Source organism: Bos taurus, chromosome 1 (assembly GCF_002263795.3).
Source record: "Bos taurus isolate L1 Dominette 01449 registration number 42190680 breed Hereford chromosome 1, ARS-UCD2.0, whole genome shotgun sequence".
Lineage (NCBI taxonomy): Eukaryota > Metazoa > Chordata > Mammalia > Artiodactyla > Bovidae > Bos > Bos taurus.
Window position 1 is genome coordinate 46,281,783 of NC_037328.1, and position 20,763 is coordinate 46,302,545.

Sequence of the window (20,763 nt, forward strand, 5' to 3'; positions counted from 1 at the left end):
AGCCTCCAATTAAAATAAATAAACTAAAAAAAAAAGCCTCCATACTTTTCCACAGCAGCTTACACTCCCACTAATTTACACTCCCACTAACAGTATTTTAAGGTTCCCTTTTCTCACATCTTCACCAACATTTGTAATTTGTAGAATTTTTGATGATAGCTATTCTGAGAGGTGTGTGGTGATATCTCATTGTGGTTTTAATTTGCATTTCCCTGATTATTAGCAATATTGAGAATTTTTTCATGTGCCTGTTGGCCTCTGCATTTCATCTCTGGAAAAATGTCTATTCAATTAAAAAATCTGCCTATTTCTAATCTGGTTGTTTGTTTTTTGATGTTAAGTTGTATGAGCTGTTTATATATTTTGTATGTTAATCCTTTGTCGGTATCATTTGTAAATATTTTCTATCATTCAGTAGGTTATCTTTTCATTTTGTCAATGGTTTTCTTTGCTGTGCCAAAGCTTTTAAGTTTAATTAGGTCTCATTTGTTTATTTTTGCTATTCTTTCCTTCACTTTAGAAGACAGATCCAAAAATATTACCATGATTTTTATCAAAGAATGTCCTGTCTATGCTTTCCTCTGGGAGTTTTATGGTTTCAGGTCATACATTTAGGTCTTTAATCCATTTTCATTATTTTTGTATATGGTGTCAGAGAATGTTTTAATTTCATTCTTTTACAGCTGTCCAGTTTTCCCAGAATCACTTATTAAAGAGACTGTCTTTTCTCAGTGGAATATTCTTGCCTCCTTTGTCATAGATTAATTGGTCATAAATGCATGGATTTATTTCTGGGCTCTCTATTCCATTCCATTGCTCCATGTGTCTGTTTTATGCCCGTCCCATACTGATTACCTTAGTTCTGTAGTATAGCTTGAAGTCAGGAAGCGTGGTTCCTTCAGCTCTATTCTTCTTTTTCAAGATTGTTTTGGCTATGCAGGGTCTTTTGTGTTTTTCCATACAGATTTTAAAATTATTTGTTCTGTTTCAGTGAAAAATACCATTGATATTTTGATAGGAACTGCACTGAATCCATAGATTGCCTTGGGTAATATAGTCATTTTCACAATATTGAGTCTTCCAATCCAAGAACATAGTACATCTTCTCGTCTGTTTTGTGTCATCTTCGATTGCTTGAATCAGTGTCTTATCGTTTTTGGAATATAGGCCTTTTGACTCCTTAGGTAGATTTATTCCTAGGTAATTTTATTCTTTTTCATGCAATGATAAATGGTATTATTTCCTTAATTTATCTTTCTGATAGTTCATAGTTTACAAAAATGCAACAGATTTCTGTATATTATTTTTGTATCCTGCAATTTTACCAAATTCATTGATGGGTGCTAGTAGTTTTCTGGTGGCAACTTTAGGATTTTCTGTGTACAGTATCATGTCATAAACAGTGACAGATTTAGTTCTTCCTTTTCAATTTGGCTTCCTTTTATTTCTTCTGATTGCTAAGGCTAGGATGTCCAAAAGTGTGTTGAATAAAAGTGGTGAGAGTAGCATCTTTCTCTTGTTTCTGATCTTAGAGGAAATGCTTTCAGCTTTTTGCCATTAAATATGATGTTAGCTGTGCTAATGGCCTTTATTATGTTGAGATATGTTCCCTGTCTGCCTGCTTTCTGAAGAGTTGTTTTTTTTTTTTTTGGTCATAAATGGATGTTGAATTTTGTAAAAACCTTTCCCAAATCTATTGAGGTAATCATATGCTTTTTATTCATCAATTTTTTAATGTAATGTATCACATTGATCAGATTTGTGGATATTGAAAAATCCTTGCCTCTCTGGAATAAATCTCACTTGCTCATGGTGTATGATTCTTTTAATGTATTATTTGGTTCGATTTGCTAGTATTTTATTGAGAGTTTTTGCCTCTATGTTCATCAGTGATATTGGCCTGTAATTTTCTTTTTTTGTGTGAGATCTTTGTTTAGTTTTGGTATCACAGTGATGCTGGCCTCAGAATGAGTTTGAAAGTGTTCCTTCTTATAAGGTTTTTTTGGGATAGTTTGAGAAGAGTAGGTGTTTGGTAAAATTCACTTGTGAAGACATCTGGTCCTGGATTTCTGTTTGTTGGATGTTTTAAAATTACAGATTCAATTTCATTACTGGTAATTGATCTGTTCATATTTTCTATTTCTTCCTAGTTCAATCCTGGGAGATTATACCTTTATAAGAATTTGTCCATTACTTCTAGGTTGGCTAGGACCTATATTCCTAACTAAAGCCCTGTTTTACCTCATTCTAGTATTGCACCCCACTCCAGTACTCTTGCCTGGAAAATCCCATGGATGCAGGAGCCTGGTAGGCTGCAGTCCATGGGGTCGCTGAGTCAGACACAACCGAGCAACTTCACTTTCACTCTTCACTTTCTTGCATTGGAGAAGGAAATGGCAACTCATTCCAGTGTTCTTAGCTTGAGAATCCCAGGGACAGGGGAGCCTGGTGGGCTGCTGTCTATGGGTCGCACAAAGTTGGACACAACTGAAGCGACTTAGCAGCAGCAGCAGCTGCTGTGTTAGCAATATGTCATAAATCTGAATAAAGAGTATAGCTGTTTTTATCAATCTCTTTGGGAAAACAATGGATCCAAGCATTTTCCCCCTTAATTTCATTAAACTAAATCACCATGAGAGGTTGATATTTCCCTTATAACTAGATTTTGGGAGAAGAAATGATAGAAATTTATTTTTGATGCCACATTTTCTCAAAAATCTTCCAAAATAATATTTTAAAATGTCCATGATTTTGTGACTTTCTTGGTTAAATAGTAGTGTTGATTTATTTATATATACATTCACTTCATTGCCCATCTATGTGGATTGCTTTGTAGATTAGCTTGTGTAGGGGGGATACTGTGGTGCAACATCTAGATTTCCCACTTCAAGACTGAGGCACTCCTTTTCTCATTTCCCTGAGTATTGGCTGCAGACAGCTTTCACACAAGTCCTTATTGGGGATTGCTTTCAGTCTAAGGGAGCTTCTTTGCCCAAGTCTATACTTACTGTTTGGAAGCAGCCTGCATCCAATGACCAAGTGGTATGCAAAATGTTCTAGGTGCCCTTGCTTTCATTTGTAACAACTCTGATGGTTTATTATTGCACCTTAGGTCCCCATGGTATTTGGCAAGAACTCTGATGTTTCTTCCTTTAAAAAAAAAAAAAAATATATATATATATATATATATATATGAATTAATGAATGAATGTGAAGTTGCTCAGTCGTGCCCGACTCTTTGCAACCCCATGGACTGTAGCCTACCAGGCTCCTCTGTCCATGGGATTTTCCAGGCAATAGTACTGGAGTGGATTGGCATTTCCTTCTCCAAGGGATCTTCCCAACCCAGGGATCGAACCCAGGTCTCCCACATTGTAGACAGATGCTTTACCGTCTGAGCCACCAGGGAAGTCCATATATATATAATTGAAGTATAGTTGACTTACAATGTTTCAGGTGCACAGCAAGGTGATTCAGTTATACAAATACATATATATATTTTCAAATTATTTTCCATCATCGGTTATTACAAGATAGTGACTACAGTTCTCTATGCTATGCAGTAAACCTTTGTTGTTTGTTGCATATCTACATTTAAATTAGAAAGCTAGCATTCTGTTCATACTAAGTCAAACAAATGGAATCAAAAAGTCATAATTTTTTTAGACAGAAATTCATGTTTTCTAAAATAAATATTATACAGGTGTATACAAAAGCTTTTCTACTACATTGGATAAAGACTGGAGAAAGAATATAAAAAAAAAGAGATGGAGAAATTGGAGAACATAAACTAAATGAAATGGGAGCACTGAATATGAAACAGAAAAAGTGAAAAAAACTAGATAAAAGTAAAAGATCATCATATAGTTCAGTTGTTTTTAAACATGACTTCTCATTAGAAACATATCTGGAGCTCTAGAGAAAAAAGCAATACCTGAGCATTTGTATTTTTCAAAAAATTTCAAGATAATTCTGATATGCATCTGGATTTTAAAAAGTGATTACAGGTTTTTCTATTTGATCCTAGTTTGGTAATATATAGTTCTATTATTTTTTCTGTTGACCAATCATGATACAATGGTATTAAGTGAATAATAGTTACATAATCACAACAGTAAAAGATCTTTATCAGTTTTAAGAATCCATTAGTGAAGTGAAGTCGCTCAGTCGTGTCCGACTCTTTGCTGCCCCATGGACTGTAGCCTACCAGGTTCCTCCATTCATGGGATTTTCCAGGCAAGAGTGCTGGAGTGGATTGCCATTTCCTTCTCCAGGGGATCTTCCTGACCCAGGAATCGAACCCGGGTCTCCCACATTGCAGGCAGACGCTTTACCGTCTGAGCCACCAGGGAAGCCCTTCATAATCCATAGCCAGACAAAAAATAAAAGATAATTACAATTGCAACCCTTAATGGGAGCATGATTAACTTAGCAATATAAAATAATTACATACAATTTGGGGGGATCAAGCTCCAAAATCACTGCAGATGGTGACTGCAGCCATAAAATTAAAAGATGCTTACTCCTTGGAAGGAAAGTTATGACCAACCTAGACAGCATATTAAAAATCAGAGACATTACTTTGCCAACAAAAGTCTGTCTAGTCAAGGCTATGGTTTTTCCAGTAGTCATGTATGGATGTCAGAGTTGGACTATAAAGAAAGCTGAGTGCCGAAGAACTGATGCTTTTGAACTGTGGTGTTGGAGAAGACTCTTGAGAGTCCCTTGGACTGCAAGGAGATCCAACCAGTCCATCCTCAAGGAGATCAGTCCTGAATATTCATTGGAAGGACTGATGTTGAAGCTGAAACTCCAATACTTTGGCCACCGGATGCGAAGAACTGACTGATTGGAGAAGACCCTGATGCTGGGCAAGATTGAAGGTGGGAGGAGAAGGGGATGACAGAGGATGAAATGGTTGGATGGCATCACCGACTTATTGGACATGAGTTTGGGTAAACTCCAGGAGTTGGTGATGGACAGGGAAGCCTGGTGTGCTGCAGTCCTTGGGGTCACAAAGAGTCAGACACAACTGAGTGACTGAACTGAACTGAACTGAAGCAGAGTAATGTGGTAAGTGGAAGAGTATACATGCACATGTTTTCATCAGTCTATATCTTTTGATTGGTGCATTTAATCCATTTATATTTAAGGTAATTATCAACATGTATAATCCTATTAATGTTTTCTGAATTGTCTTTATTGAGTTTATTTTCTTTAGGTCTTTTCCTTCTCTTGTGTTTCCTGCCTGGAAAAGTTCCTTTGGCATTTATTGTAAAGCTGGTTTGGTGGTGCTGAGTTCTTTTAACTTTTGCTTGTCTAGAAAGCTTTTAATTTCTCCATTAAATCTGAAAGAGAGTCTTGATGGGTAGAGTATTCTTGGTTGTAGGTTCTTCTCTTACATTGCTTTAAATATACCATGCCATTCCGTTCTGACTTGTAGAGTTTCTGTTGAGAAATCAGCTGATAGCCTGATGGACGTTCCTTTGTATGTTATTTATTGTTTTTCCCTTGTTGCTTTTAATATTTTATCTTTGTCCTTAATTTTTGTCAGTTTGATTACTATGTGTCTTGATGTGTTTCTCTTTGGGTTCATTCTTCCTGGGACTCTCTGTACTTCCTGGACTTGGTTGACTATTTCCTTTCCCATGTTTGGGAAGTTTTCAGCTATTATCTTTTCAAATATTTTCTCAGGTCCTTTCTCTGTCTCCTCTCCTTCTGGGACCCCTATAATACAAATGTTGGTGCATTTAATGTTGCCCCAGAGGTCTCTTAGGCTGTCTTCATTTCTTTCCATTCTATATTCTGTTCTGCGGCAGTGATTTATACCACTCTGTCCTCCAGGTCATTTATCTGTTCTTCTGCCTCAGTTATTCTGCTACGGATTCCTTATAGTATATTGTTCATCTGTTTGTTCTTTAGTTCTTTGGTAAACATTTCTTGCATCTGTTCGATCTTTGCCTCCATTCTTTTCCTGAGATCTTGGATCATCTTCACAATCATTATTTTGAATTCTTTTTCTGGAAGTTTGCCTATCTTCACTTCATTTAGTGTTTTTCTGGGATTTTATCTTGTCCCTTGATCTGGGACATAACTTTCTGCTTTTTCATCATGATTAACTTTCTATAATATGGTTTTTGTTTTGGCCAGTGTGAGACTGTGCTTCTTTTTGCTTCTTCTGTCTGCCCTCTGATGGATAAAGCTAAGGTGCTTGTGTAAGCTTCTTAATGGGAGGGACTGTATTTTTTTGGGCTCCAAAATCACTACAAATGGTGATTGAAGCCATAAAGTTAAAAGACGCTTACTCCCTGGAAGGAAAGTTATGACCAACCTAGAGAGCATATTCAAAAGCAGAGACATTACTTTGCCAACAAAGGTCCGTCTAGTCAAGGCTATGGTTTTTCCAGGGGTCACGTATGGATGTGAGAGTTGGACTGTGAAGAAAGCTGAGCACCGAAGAATTGATGCTTTTGAACTGTGGTGTTGGAGAAGACTCTTGAGAGTCCCTTGGACTGCAAGGAGATCCAACCAGTCCATTCTGAAGGAGATCAGCCCTGGGATTTCTTTGGAGGGAATGATGCTGAAGCTGATACTCCAGTACTTTTGGCCACCTCATGCGAAGAGTTGACTCACTGGAAAAGACTCTGATGCTGGGAGGGATTGGGGTCAGGAGGAAAAGGGGACGACACAGGATGAGATGGCTGGAAGGCATCACTGACTCGATGAATGTGAGTTTGAGTGAACTCTAGGAGTTGGTGATGGATAGGGAGGTGTGGCATGCTGTGATTCATGGGGTCGCAAAGAGCTGAACACGACTGAGCGACTGAACTGACTGACTGACTGTAGTGTACTGTTAGTTGCTCAGTCATGTCCCAACTCTTTGGGATCCCATGGATCATAGCTCACCAGGCTCCTCTGTCCTTGGGATTGTCCAGGCAAGAATATTAGAGTGGATTGCCATTCCCTTCTCCAGAGGATCTTTCCAACTTAGGGATCAAACCTGGGTCTCTTGCGTTTCAGGCAGATTCTTTACTGTCCAAGCTTCTTGATGTGAGGGACTGGTGATGGGAAAAACTCTGTATTGCTCTGGTGGGCAGGGCCTTGCTCAGTAAAGTTTAAATCCAATTATCTGTTGATGGGTGGGGTTGCACTCCCTCCCTGCAAGTTGCTTGGCCTGAGGCCATCCAGCCCTGGGGTCTGTGGGCGCTATAGTAGCGTTAATGGTGAACTTCCAGGTGTTCAAGCTGGTTTTAGAAAAGGCAGAAGAATCAGAGATCAAATTGCCAACATCTGATGGATCATTGAAAAAGCAAGAGAGTTCCAGAAAAACATCTATTTCTGCTTTATTGACTATGCCAAAGCCTTTGACTGTGTGGATCACAATAAACTGTGGAAAATTCTGAAAGAGATGGGAATACCAGACCACCTGACATGACTCTTGAGAAACCTATATGCAGGTCAGGAAGCAACAGTTAGAACTGGACATGGAACAACAGACTGGTTCCAAATAGTAAATGGAGTACGTCAAGGCTGTATATTGTCACCCTGCTTATTTAACTTCTATGTAGAGTACATCATAAGAAATGCTGGGCTGGATGAAACACAAGCTAGAATCAAGATTGCCAGGAGAAATATCAATAACCTAAGATATGCAGATGACACCAGCCTTATGGCAGAAAGTGAAGAAGAACTAAAGAGCCTCTTGATGAAAGTGAAAGAGGAGAGTGAAAAAGTTGGCTTAAAGCTCAACATTCAGAAAACTAAGATCATGGTGTCTGGTCCCATCACTTCATGGCAAATAGATGCGGAAACAGTGGAAATAGTGGCTGACTTTATTTTTTTGGGCTCCAAAATCATTGCAAATGGTGATTGCAGCCATGAAATTAAAAGATGCTTACTCCTCGGAAGGAAAGTTATGACCAACCTAGACAGCATATTTAAAAGCAGAGACATTACTTTGCCAACAAATGTCCGTCTAGTCAAAGCTATGGTTTTTCCAGTAGGCATGGATGGATGTATGAGTTGGACTATAAAGAAAGCTGCGTGCTGAAGAACTGATGCTTTTGAACTGTGGTGTTGTAGAAGACTCTCGAGAGTCCCTTGGATTGCAAGGAGATCCAACCAGTCCATCCTAAGGGAGATCAGTCCTGGATGTTCAGTGGAAGGATCGATGTTGAAGCTGAAACTCCAATACTTTGGCCACCTGATGTGAAGAGCTGACTCATTTGAAAAGACCCTGATACTGGGAAAGATTGAGGGCAAGAGAAGAAGGGGACGACAGAGGATGAGATGGTTGGATGGCATCACCGACTCAATGGACATGAGTTTGGGTGGACTCTGGGAGTTGGTGATGGACAGGGAGACCTGGCGTGCTGTGGTTCATGGGGTTGCAAAGAGTCAGACACGGTGGAGTGACTGAACTGAACTGAACTGAATGGTGAACTCCAAGACAGTTACACTAAGGGGAACCTTCTGGTGCCCTGTCCCTGGGGTGAGCCCCTGCCGACCCACGCCTCCACAGGAGGCCCTCCAACACTAGCAGGTAGTTTTGGTTCAGCCACCTGTGGGGTCACTGCTTCTCTCTTCTGGGTCTTAGAGTGCACGACATGTTGTTTGTGCCCTCCAAGACTGGAATCTCTGTTTCCCTCAGTCCTCTGGAAGGCCTATAATCAGATTCCCTGGGGATTCCCAGTCCCCTTGTTGAATCCCCAGGCTGGGGAGCCTAATATGGTGTTCAGAACCTTTACAATAGTCTGAGAACTTCTGGTACTATTGTTCTCCAGTCTGTGGGTCACCCACCGAGACGGTATGGGATTTGATTTTTTTGTGTGTGATTGTGCCCCTCCTACCATCTCACTCTGGCTTCTTCTTTGTTTTTGGATGTGGGGTATCTTTTTTTGGTGGGTTCTAGTGTCCTCCTGGGGCTTCTCTGGTGGCTCAGAGGTTAAAGCATCTGCCTGCAATGCGGGAGACGCCGGTTCAAACCCTGGGTCGGGAAGACCCCCTGGAGAAGGAAATGGCAACCCACTCCAGTATTCTTGCCTGGAAAATCCCATGGAGGGAGGAGCCTGGTAGGCTACCATCCACGGGATTGCAAAGAATTGGAATCGACTGAGTGACTTCAGTTCACTTCAGTGCCTCCTATCGACAATTATTCGGTAGCTAGTTGCAATTTTGGTGCTCTCACAAGAGGAGATGAATACACATCCTTCTATTCTGCCATCTTGAACCAGAAAGTCTGACCTTTCTGTATCAGAGTTCAATCTCTCCTTTAACTAATCCTTCATTCCTCTCCCCATTACATATGTACCTGAGATGAATGAAATCTTGATGCAGTCTCCACCACTGCAGTCTCCACCACAGTCTTTTTCCTAGGGAACATGACCTAAAATAGGTAGGGAAGAGTTTCAATTCCAAAATGATTTCTTCTTGTTAGTAATTCAATATTCTTCTGGTGTATCTTCCTTCTTCTAACAATTGTGTATCCTGGGAAATCAAGCATTTTCATAACTGGCATAGTACAATATAAATCAGAAGGTGAGTCCATTAAAAATAAAATTTAACAGAAGTCTGGATTCTTGCCAATTCTTTCTCTGCATTAAGATGCTTAAAGATCTTTCCACATAATGGCACATGACCAGAAAATTGAAGCCATTGCTTCAGTTTCAGGTGCCCACTATACAAAAGGCATTTTGAAAAATTAAAAAAATAAGACATGATTCCTGCCCTCAGGAAAAAAACAAAAACAAACAAAAAACTATAAAATAGAGGAAGAGAATGGTAACATTAGTGTTTCTAAGAAAGTGTTATGACTTCTGATTAGTGAGGGATTAATCAGTTTTATCTGGGGTAATCAGAGCAGCCATCTGAAAAATGTGATATTAAGAGGGCAGAAGGGCTCCATGTGATCAAGGATAAGATCTTAGTCAACTCAGTGTTTTAAATCAGTTAACTGCCTTTTTAGGCACTCTTGACTCTCTGACATTTTGTTAATTCTGGATGGCCCAATATGAGTCAGTGCAGGGTTAATTGATTTTTCCAGTGAACTCAGGTCAGCTAACCTTTATGTGACTTCAAACTCCCATTTCATTCTTTTCATAATCCAGCCATAAGATCAAGCGACCTTCTCAATAACTTAATTTTTCAGGCTTTGCCAAAAGTGTTTTCACTGGTTTCTCATAACTCTGTATGGGATAAATCATGAGAAAATTTAACAAGGGGTTGTGTATCCACTTATGTTGATGAATCATTTGCTTCAAGTCCTGGATTCTTCTACCTCTTCCTGCCTCATTAACTCTAATTGCTTCTATTTTGTTAACAAGTGGTTTTGTCTGCATTTTTGTTGGAAGCAAAAGATCCTGTGAAGGTGGAATCTGTCATGAGTAAAAATTATGTCAATTGAAGTGAAATATAATTTAACCTCTTTTCCTTTAAATTTAGACTTGAAATTATCATTTCAACATAAGGATTCAATAATCTGAGTTGGAACCAGTTCTGAGTCAATGTTGTACTGAGGGATGTCCCATTCCTGAACAGAGCAGGGGATTTAACGGCAATCTGTCAGCTAAATTATAATCTTTGAAAATCTCCCCAAAATGCTTTTTTCTAGGTTCCTTACATACTTCTCAGGATATATTTGTACCCAAAGCAGCCTAATGAGCCTGAAAAAACTGTGGACTTGCCATTTCCATTGATTTGTGGCCATTAAATAGAAATCCCTGAATTTACTAGTGGACGTGAGTCAGCTGCTAGGATTTGCTCATGAAGAGCCTCTCCATCTACTCATCTGTCTTGGGATAGGGGGCAGCTCTGAAGATGGTCCTGAGAAGTCCAGTGTTACAGAGCTATCTTCTAGGGCCTCAACTTGAATCTTGTGGTTGTGGTTGCCTGAGGGTTTACTACTACTACTAAGTCGCTTCAGTCATGTCCGACTCTGTGCTACACCACAGACCGCAGCCCACCAGGCTCCCCCGTCCCTGGGATTCTCCAGGCAAGAACACTGGAGTGGGGTGCCATTGCCTTCTCTGGCCTGAGTGTCTAGGCTTGTACTATAAATTCACCTAGAGGGAAACTGACTCAAAATCACATTACATGTTGGCTCTGTGATAATTATGATGATATAATATGTAAAAATACGTACAGAAACTGAACAAGCTGGACCCCAATTGAAGTTCTGATTATGATGGGAAGTTCTCTTCGAATTTTACAAGTCTGTTGAAATTAAGTGAATTATGGTAAATTAAACCTTTATCAGTGTTTGGGACATAGTAGGTGCCAAGTACATGTTTTTCTCCTTTGTCTTCCCTTCCTTTCCCTGTGAATGTAAAAACAATGATCATGGAAACTGACAAACATACCAGTTGATTAATTACCCAGCAAATCATTTTAGGTACTTTACTGTGTGTCTGGTGTTACAGGATTCGTGTAGGACACCAGAGATGTTATATAATGGCCAAATCCTTAAAAATATGTTATTATAACTTATTTTTCAATGTTTTAAAATGTATATCACATAAAAATGACTATTTTAAAATTACTTTAACAAAAATTTTAACCAAAATAAGTGTATAATTCTGTGGCATTTAATATATTCATAATGTTGTGCAATAATTACCCCTATCTCCTGAACTGTCTTATTTTCTCAAGCTGAAACTTTGTATCCGTTAAACAATTATACCCCATTTCTTCCTCCCCTAGCCTCTGGTAATTACCATTCATTTTACTTTCTGTTTTTATAAGTTTGACTCTTCTGGTATCTCAAATAAGTACAATCATGCGGTAGTTGTCTTTTTGTGACTGGCTTATTTCACTTAGCTTAATATTCTTAAGGTTCATCCATGTTGTAGCATGTATCAGAATTTCCTTCATTTTTAGGGTTGAATAACATATCATCGTATTTATATAGCCCATTTTGTTTATTCATTCATCTGTTGATGGACATTTGGCTATAGTGAACAATGCTGCTATGAACAGAGAGGTACAAACGTATGTTTGAATGCCTACTTTCAGTTCTTTCGTGTATATATCTGGAATGGAATTGCTGGATCAAATGGTAACTCTATTTTTAATTTTTTGAGGAAATGCTGAACTGTTTTATGCAGTGGCTGTACCATTTGACATTCCTACCAGCAATGTACAAGAGTTTCAATTTCTCCATATTCTCATCATACTGTTATTTTCCACTTTTAAGAAATAATAGCCATCCTAATGAGTGAACGATTATCTTTTTGTGGTGTTGCTTTGCATTTTTTCTAATGACTAGAGGTGTTGACATTTTCTCATGTGCTTATTGACTATTTGTATATCATGTTTGGAGAAATTCCTTTTCAAGTCCCTTTCCATTTTTGAATTGGGTTGTTTATATTTTCATGTTGAGTTGTAAAAGTTCTTTAACTATTCTGGATATCAATCTCTTACCAGATACCTGACTTGCAAATATTTTCTCCCATTCTGTGAGTTGTCTTTTCACTCTTTTGATAGTGTTCTTTGATGCACAAAAGTTTTTAATTATGATGCAGTCCAATTTATCTGTATTTTGTTTTCTGTGTTTTTGGTGTTATTTAAAGAAATCATTGTAATTCCTATATAAAGATTTTCCATTATTTAGAAACATGCTTTTTTTTTTTTTTTTTAAAGAAAAGTCTTAATGGAACTAGACCAGTGGATAATCATTTCTAATTGAAGAGAGTAGAAACTAAGTATATAGTTGTTCAGAAAAGGAGAGAACAATCCAAGTTCCTGAAAGAATCTTAATTTTCCATTAATTTGATTCCAGCAAGAAGAAACAAATTGGAAAAACAGAAGACACAGTGTTTGCCCAATCAAAAGGGAGCTCTCTAGGATGAAGACAAACACTTGGAGTAAGTGATTGTTGGATAATCATTTCAAAGAAATAATTTGGATTTGTATAGTACTTTGTTTATATTTATTGATTACATATGCTTTTATCTCCCTAATCCAAATAAACCTTCAGGAACAGGAAAAAGCTTGTTTTGAGGTAGTAGACTGATGGTGCATGGGAGTAAATGGTTAAGCAATTTTTGTAAGCAAGTAAATCTAATTTTGCAATCCAATTTGGGAGATCCTTCACTTGTCACTGAAAATTTCCATTTGTATGGTTTTGTTTCATTGATGAAAAGAAAATATTTGCATACATGTGTCCTAAATTTTCCAGAGCACTTGCAATTTTAAGTTATTTTGTACTAAGACAAGAGACCTTGGTTTTTGATTTAGAAAGGAAGGATTTCCAACATATTCTAGTTAATATTTTTTAATGTCATGCCAATCATTCTATCAAATACCTTTCACATCACAGTATGAATTTGCAATAAAATACTGAGTAGTTCCTTAAGATTGTATGGGTCTGTTAAAAATTCCAAACTGAATTTTATTGCATCCCAGTAGTTCAAGGCTAACTCTCAATTTTTGTTATATAATTTTTTGTTGGACTAGTATTCAAACACACAATTCCTTTATCCTATTCCTTTATTTTTTGGGGGCTGAATTTTCTTCTTAGGACTAATTGATTCCCATCTTTGGGAGGGGCCAGATCATGCAGGGTCCTGTGTGTCTAGACCAGATGTATGCATTTTATCTGGCATGGACTGGGCGCAGGATTATATAGGTTTGTAGAAAGGCTCGCTCCGGCAGCTTTATGGAAAAGGGACTCAAAGCAGGTAGGATGGGGCCGATGGTTTAATTCTTCTCTTTTCCCTTCATATCCCAGCCTCACTGAGGAAAGGATCCTTATATTGGGTATCATAATCCCATGCTGAAAGAGGGAGAAAGGGGTTTTCCAAACAGAAATACAACCAACATCCAAACACAAACATGTTCCTATGGGTTTCTACTGTCAAAATCCTGAGATGTCTTTTATAATGTTTACCAGGCAGCCAGCCTGTCAACCAGGCTCACTAGCATTGAGGCTTCACTTTCCTTTTTTTGTAAGCTGGCAGGTTTCTTCACTTGCAGTTTGCTTATCTTCTCTATAGAGCAACTGCTCAGATGCTGAACCTTGGCAATTGGGACATGCAATTTATATTCTGAAATGAAGGCTCTATATTTGTAATTTCCCCTTGAAAAATTTCAAATATATACAACAAGAGAGATGATGTTATGATTTCTCCCATACATTCCCAGCATCTGTGTTCAGTAATTAGGAATATTTTGCCATATTTGCTCTATTACTAAACACATTGTTTTGCCAAATTATCTCAAAGGTAATTCCAGACCTCGTGTCATTTCACTCCTACATACTTCTGTGGGCACCTTGTAAAAATGTAAACATTTTCTTATGTAACTACAATTCCATCATCATGTTGAATGGTATTAAGAAGAATTCTTTGGTATTCTCTAATATACAGCCTAAATTCAAATGTCCCTGATTGTCTAAAAATATCTTTCTATAGTTAGTTTGCTGAACTAAGATCCAAATAAGATCAAATATATTTTATAAACATTCCGTCGTACTCCAGATATTAGGCTTCCCCCCCTTGCCTAAGAACTTCCTTAATCCCAGCCTTTTCAGTTTGCATTTGGGTAAACTACAATTTTGGAAGCCATTCAAATTCATTTCATTAAAATAGTTAGTATGTGTTATAGGCTGAATAATGACCCCTGGTAATAAGTTCAGTTCAGTCGTTCAGTCGTGTCTAACTCTTTGTGACCCCATGAACTGCAGCATGCCAGGCCTCCCCATTCCTCACCAACTCCTGGAGTTTACCCAAACTCATGTCCATTGAGTCGGTGATGCCATCCAACCATCTCATCCTCTGTCGTCCCCTTCTCCTCCTGCCTTCAATCTTTCCCGGTATCAGGTCTTTTCCAATGAGTCAGCTCTTTGCATCAGGTAGCCAAAGTATTGGAGTTTCAGCTTCAACATCAGTCCTTCCAATGAACACCCAGGACTGATCTCCTTTAGGATGGACTGGTTGGAGCTCCTTGCAGTCCAAGAGACTCTCAGGAGTCTTCTCCAACACCATAGTTTAAAAGCATCAATTCTTTGGCGCTTAGCTTTCTTTTATAGTCCAACTCTCATATCCATACATCACTACTGGAAAAACCATAGCCTTGACTAGATGGACCTTTGTTGGTAAAGTAATGTCTCAGCTTTTTAATATGCTGTCTGGTAATAAAACGGGTCCTAATCTCAGGAAGCTGTGAATGTTACCTTCTACTGCAAAAGAATCTTTGCAGATGTGATTAAATTAAGGCTCTCTCCATGAGGAGAGCATCCTGGATTAACAGGTGGGCAATAAATATAATCACAAGTGTCCTTTTAAGAAGGAGGCAGAGGGAGATTTGACACAGATTGGAAGACCATGTGATGGAAGCAGAAGGAAAGAGAACCGTAGAGAGAAGATACTGTACTACTGACTTTGAAAATGGAGGAAGAGGTCACAGGACAAGGTATTCAGGTGGCTATTAGAGACAAGAAAAGGAAAAGAATTCTTCCCTAGAAACTTTAGTGAAGGGGCACGATCCCCCTGGTACTTTGATTCTGTCCTAGTGAAACTGACTTCAAGTTTCTGGCCTCCAGAATTATAAGAGAATACATTTGTGTTGTTCTAAGGAACTAAGTGGACAGTAATTTGTTACAGAGGCCACAGGAATCTAATATACTATAGTTCAAAGGTATTTACTAAGAAAGAATTCCATTCTCTGTAGAACATGAAATAATTCAGAGATCAGAGCTTCCGGAGAGGCAACATTTAGTAGAGGGAAAGGTAATGACCTGGGAACTGAATTCTTGATTCCATCCTGCCAGGTTTTTGGCCAAGTCACTTTTCTGAAATTCTGTTCCCACATATATAATGATCGAGGGAATGAATGGCATAAATAATACTCGAGGGCCCTTGATTCTCCCTACCCTGTTTTACCAGATGAAATCAAGTAGGGGCAGAGGAAAACAACAGAGTTCTTATAAAAGGCCTTGAGGCTGTAGGAGATGTGGGGAAGGGAGGAAGGAAGGAAACATTGCTTGGCAACAAAAGTTACTTTACATCAATGTTTGCCAATGTTTGCGCAGACTTGGAATATGTTTATATGCTGTGGATGGTATTGCCTTGGGTCTTACTGAGAGCAGGGCACTGGCCAGTCCGCGTTTTCTTCCGTGAGTCACATATAGCCACAGCCGCCTGATCTCCAAATCAGGGCTGTAAGGGGCTCCAAACCTAGAGGCTGAAGACAATATTTTTTGAGATTTCTCATTCCAGAGAAGTCTCTGAATGCAGAACTTGGGTGCCTCTGAGCTTTTTTTTTTAGGTAACAGTTTTCCTAATAAACCTGCAAGAGGTTTCTTCATAAATAAATATTTAGTAAGTGTGTAATGGTCCCTCTACTGGGTTAAAAGGTTTTTATGTAAAATCATTCAGTCTTCACTAATGTCTGTCTCTGTGAAGTAGTTATCAGCACCTCTGTTGTGCTGGCAGAGAAACTGAGGCTCAGAGAGGATAAGACTTTCCCCATGGTGAAAATAGCTGGTAAGTGGCCAAGTCTGAAATTGGTCGCAGGCCACCTGGAACCAATGGCCACGTATGGGAGATGCTTTTCTCTTTGAAAGGTAACTTGAGGTGATGTGGATGGGCACATAAGGCATCTAGCTGTGTGTCAGACTCCCAGTCTTCCTTTTCTCTAAACTGTTGCTTTTCCGTGTTGTCTTCTTAGATGAAAGAACAATGAGAAAACTTTGTTCCTGGGCTTAGAAACTGCCATAAAAGAAGTACAGTCACTTCTCACCTACCACCTGGAATCACTTTATTAGTGCCTAAGAATTTGGAAAAATCTGAACTTGTGTTGCACTGGTAATCTCTAAGATATGCTTTACTATTTACCTAAATACTTGATTCTTTTTTCTTGGATATTGTTCATAAGTCTTCCTTAGATTATATGTTCTTTCAGTCCAAGAATGATTTTATTGCTTTTTTTTTCTATACCCTCCCATTTCTCCAGAGTGTTGCTGAGCATATGAAATAAGTTTTAAAGATTATTTACTTTCAGTGGATCATAGAAAGGTGCATGGAAGAATATATATTTTTTCCCCCATCTTAAAGTGGAGATAATGATATTCACCTGAATAAAAAGAAATTTTATTTTGACCACATTGTTTTCCTAATACAAAGACTTTGGTTTCTTCTGAAACCAGTCTCTGAACATATCTTTTGGGATCCATGAGAATTTTTCCTTTAAAAGGAGTCAATACATTTCCTGACGTTGAAACCAATTTAGCTTTTCCTTTGTTCAGGATAACTTAGCTCATTCTGTAATTGATCAGGGCTTCCCTGGTGGCTCAGATGGTGAAGAATCTGCCTGCAATGCAGGAGACCTGGGTTCTATCCCTGGATTGGGAAGATCCCCTGGAGGAGGGCATGGCAACCCACTCCAGTATTCTTGCCTGGAGAATCCCCATGAACAGAGGAGCCTGGTGGGCTAGAGTCCATGGGGCTGCAAAGAGTTGGACATGACTGAGTGACTAAGCACAGGATAATCGATTAAGGTGGATCTGTGTACACACACATCCTACCTATACATAATATTATTTTCTGAACCATTGAAAGTAAGGGGCAGACTTAATATCTATTTTACCACTAAATATTTCAATGTATATTTCCTAAAAAGAACTTTATCTTATGTAAATACTGCATAATTATTAAAATCAATGGATTTTTACATAGAATAATTTATTTAATTATTGATACAAAACTATTTTATAAACAACAGACCTTATTCAGATTTTTCCAAATGTTTTACTAATGCCATTTATAGTAAAAGAAGCAAAAGAGTTTTTTCCTGGTCCAGGATATGATTCAGAATAACAGGCTGCATTTAATTGTTGTGTCTTTTTTTGTCTCCTTTAATCTGGAATTGCTTGTTAGTTTTGCTTTGTCTTTTATGACCTTGACCCTTTATTTTTAAAGGCACAGACCATTTGTTTTGTAAAATTGCCCTCAATTTGGATTTGTTAAATTTCATCTCTATGATTCAATTAAAGTTATGTATTTCTGGTTGGAATACCATCGAAGTATTTTTCTGTCCTACTAAGATTGTGGGTTTGTCTGTTTCCTTTTTAGTTTTGTAATTTTTTTTTTGCCTTATATTCCAATGCTGTGCTATTAGGGGTATATGAATTTGTTATATATTTCTTCGTGGGTTAAAACTTTTATAAAGTGTCCCTCTTTACCTCTAGCAGTGCTTTTTGCTGTGAAGTCTATTTTATTTATTTTTTAATATAAATTTATTTATTTTAATTGGAGGTTAATTACTTTACAATATTGTATTGGTTTTGCCATACATCAACATGAATCCGCCACGGGTATACACGTGTTCCCCATCCTGAACCCCCCTCCCACCTCCCTCCCCATACCATCCCTCTGGGTCGTCCCAGTGCACCAGCCCCAAGCAACCAGTATCATGCATCGAACCTGGACTGGCGATTCGCTTCATATATGATATTATACATGTTTCAATGCCATTCTCCCAAATCTATTTTAAATATGTATCAGATCCTGTCAGTACCCTCATTTTCCTTGACTCTCGCCATTTTTATGCACAGTGGTGCTTACTGCGATCACCTGTGGCTCTCCATCTGAGGGCTTTCTCTGGTTAACTAGGCTTGTGTGCAGGGCAGATAGGCCATTAGTTCTGGGAAGCTGATGCCCCAGTAGCAGTCCTTATCTTAGGACAGATGGGAACTGGAGGATAAATACCTTAGCTTCATTGAGTAGGGGAACTCTGAGGAGTATTCTACCTCTCTCAGAGATCCTTGGTGGGGTTGAATCCGTTTCCTATAAGGTAATCTGATCACTAATACATCCAGTATTGTTTCCTTTCTTTCTTGTATCACTTGTCATCCTTCCCAGTTCTCCTTCTGGAGCTTCCTGGAATCACTTCCCAAATAAACTATGTGTTTTCAAATATTTGTCTTAGATCTGTTTCAGAGGGAACTCAACCAAAGACAGTTTTAAGTGATTCAGTGTTTGCACAACATATCTCTTGTGATTTCCAGTCTTTTTGTATCCTTTTATTGTATATATCTGGAGGAGGGCATGGCGACCCACTCCAGTATTCTTGTCTGCAGAATCCCCAGACAGAGGAGCCTGAGAGTCAGACACGACTGAGTGACTAAGCACAGCACATTGTGTATATATTTCAAGGAAGCAGTACATACTATTTTGTTTTCTTTATTTAATGATACAGTCATTTGTGTTTTAATTGAATTATTTAGTTTATTTCCATTTAATGTAATTACAGATGTATTGGGGTTGAAATTTTAACCTTTGCTTTCTATTTCCCCTTTTAAGCTATTTGCCTCTTCTTCACTTGTTTTAGATTGATTTAATGTTTTTCATTATTCTATTTTGGTCTGTGTTAGCTTGATATTTGCAACCCCCTGATAGCTCAGTTGGTAAAGAATCCATCTGCAATGCAGGAGGCCCCAGTTCAATTCCTGGGCTGGAAGATCTGCTGGAGAAGGGATAGGCTACCCACTCCAGTATTCTTGGGCTTCCCTTGTGGCTCAGCTGGTAAAGAATCTGCCTGCAGTGCGGGAGACCTGGGTTCAGTCCCTGGGTTGGGAAGAGCCTCTGGAGAAGGGAAAGGCTACGCTCTCCAGTATTCTGGCCTGGAGAATTCCATGGACTATATAGTCCATGGGGTTGCAAAGAGTAGGATGTGACTTTCACTTTCTTTCACTTTACTACTATTGATTAGAAATCACCGTATCTATCCTCAACTTATGAATATCAACTTTGCTAGTTGAAGCTGTGACTCATTGTTCACAGCTGACATTCATAGTGTGTGGTTTTATTGCTATCAGTAGCTTATGTCAATTCTTTCCTAGCTTTTATTACTCTTTTCTTTTTACTTGGGCGAGCTGACCAATAATCTTACAGAGAGCTTAAAAGCAGGAGGGAGTAATAGTGAGAATGGTGAGGTTAGAGATCAGGGGAGGTATCATCATGGAACCAAAGAAACTATTTTTGATTTTTGGGGTTTTAATGACATCACCTTTTCCTTTGCTCCAGTTACGTTTCCTTTAGAATTTTTCAGCCTCTGATGCTTTGCCACTAATCTTCCCATAACTGTCCTTCCAACTCTATTCTTCCTGCTGTCTCCTCCTGTTCCTTTCTCTAACTCTGTATTAGTTTACTAAATCAACTGTTACAAAGTACCATAAACTTGGTGACTTAAAAACAAATTTATTGTCTCACTGGTTTGGAAGCTAGAAGTCTGAAATCAAGGTGTTGGTAGGGCCATGCTTCTTCAGAAGGGTCTAGGGAAGAATCCTTCCTTGTCTCATTCTAGCCTCTTGTGGTTGCCAGCAGTCCTTGGCATTTCTTGGCTTGCAGAAATATCACTCCAATCTTCGCCTCCATGTTTGTATGTTTTGCTCTGTGGTTTCACATGGCAGTCTCCCCTTTGTGAATGCTCAAAATCTCCCTCTTCTTTTCCAGATACCAGTTATTGGTTTAGGGCCCACCCTAATCCAGTATGACCTCATCTTAACTTGCTTACTTTTGTAAAGACTATATTACCAAATAAAAGTCACATTCTGAGGTTCCAGAGAGATGTAAATTTTGGAGGAACATCATTCACCCAGAAAAAACTTACCCTATTGTGCAGTAAAAGTAGCACTGGCCTAAAAATTGAAATAGTCCTAAGTACTCTGTCTGTGCTACTAATTTTATGGGTGGAGACTTTAGAATTCACAAGCAGAGGTTCAAATCTCAGCTGTCACTTAAACTCACTGAGCCTCAATGTTTTCAT

General features: G+C 38.6%; 1 long non-coding RNA gene across 1 annotated transcript in view; it reads left to right on the forward strand.

The window, feature by feature from the left end:
- Positions 1-20,763, forward strand: part of LOC112446989 (uncharacterized) — an 88,151-nt gene that overhangs the window by 35,446 nt on the left and 31,942 nt on the right. The window contains exon 3 of the long non-coding RNA XR_009494908.1: positions 12,776-12,860. This is a non-coding gene — a long non-coding RNA (uncharacterized lncRNA). The remainder of the gene's footprint in view (positions 1-12,775; positions 12,861-20,763) is intronic.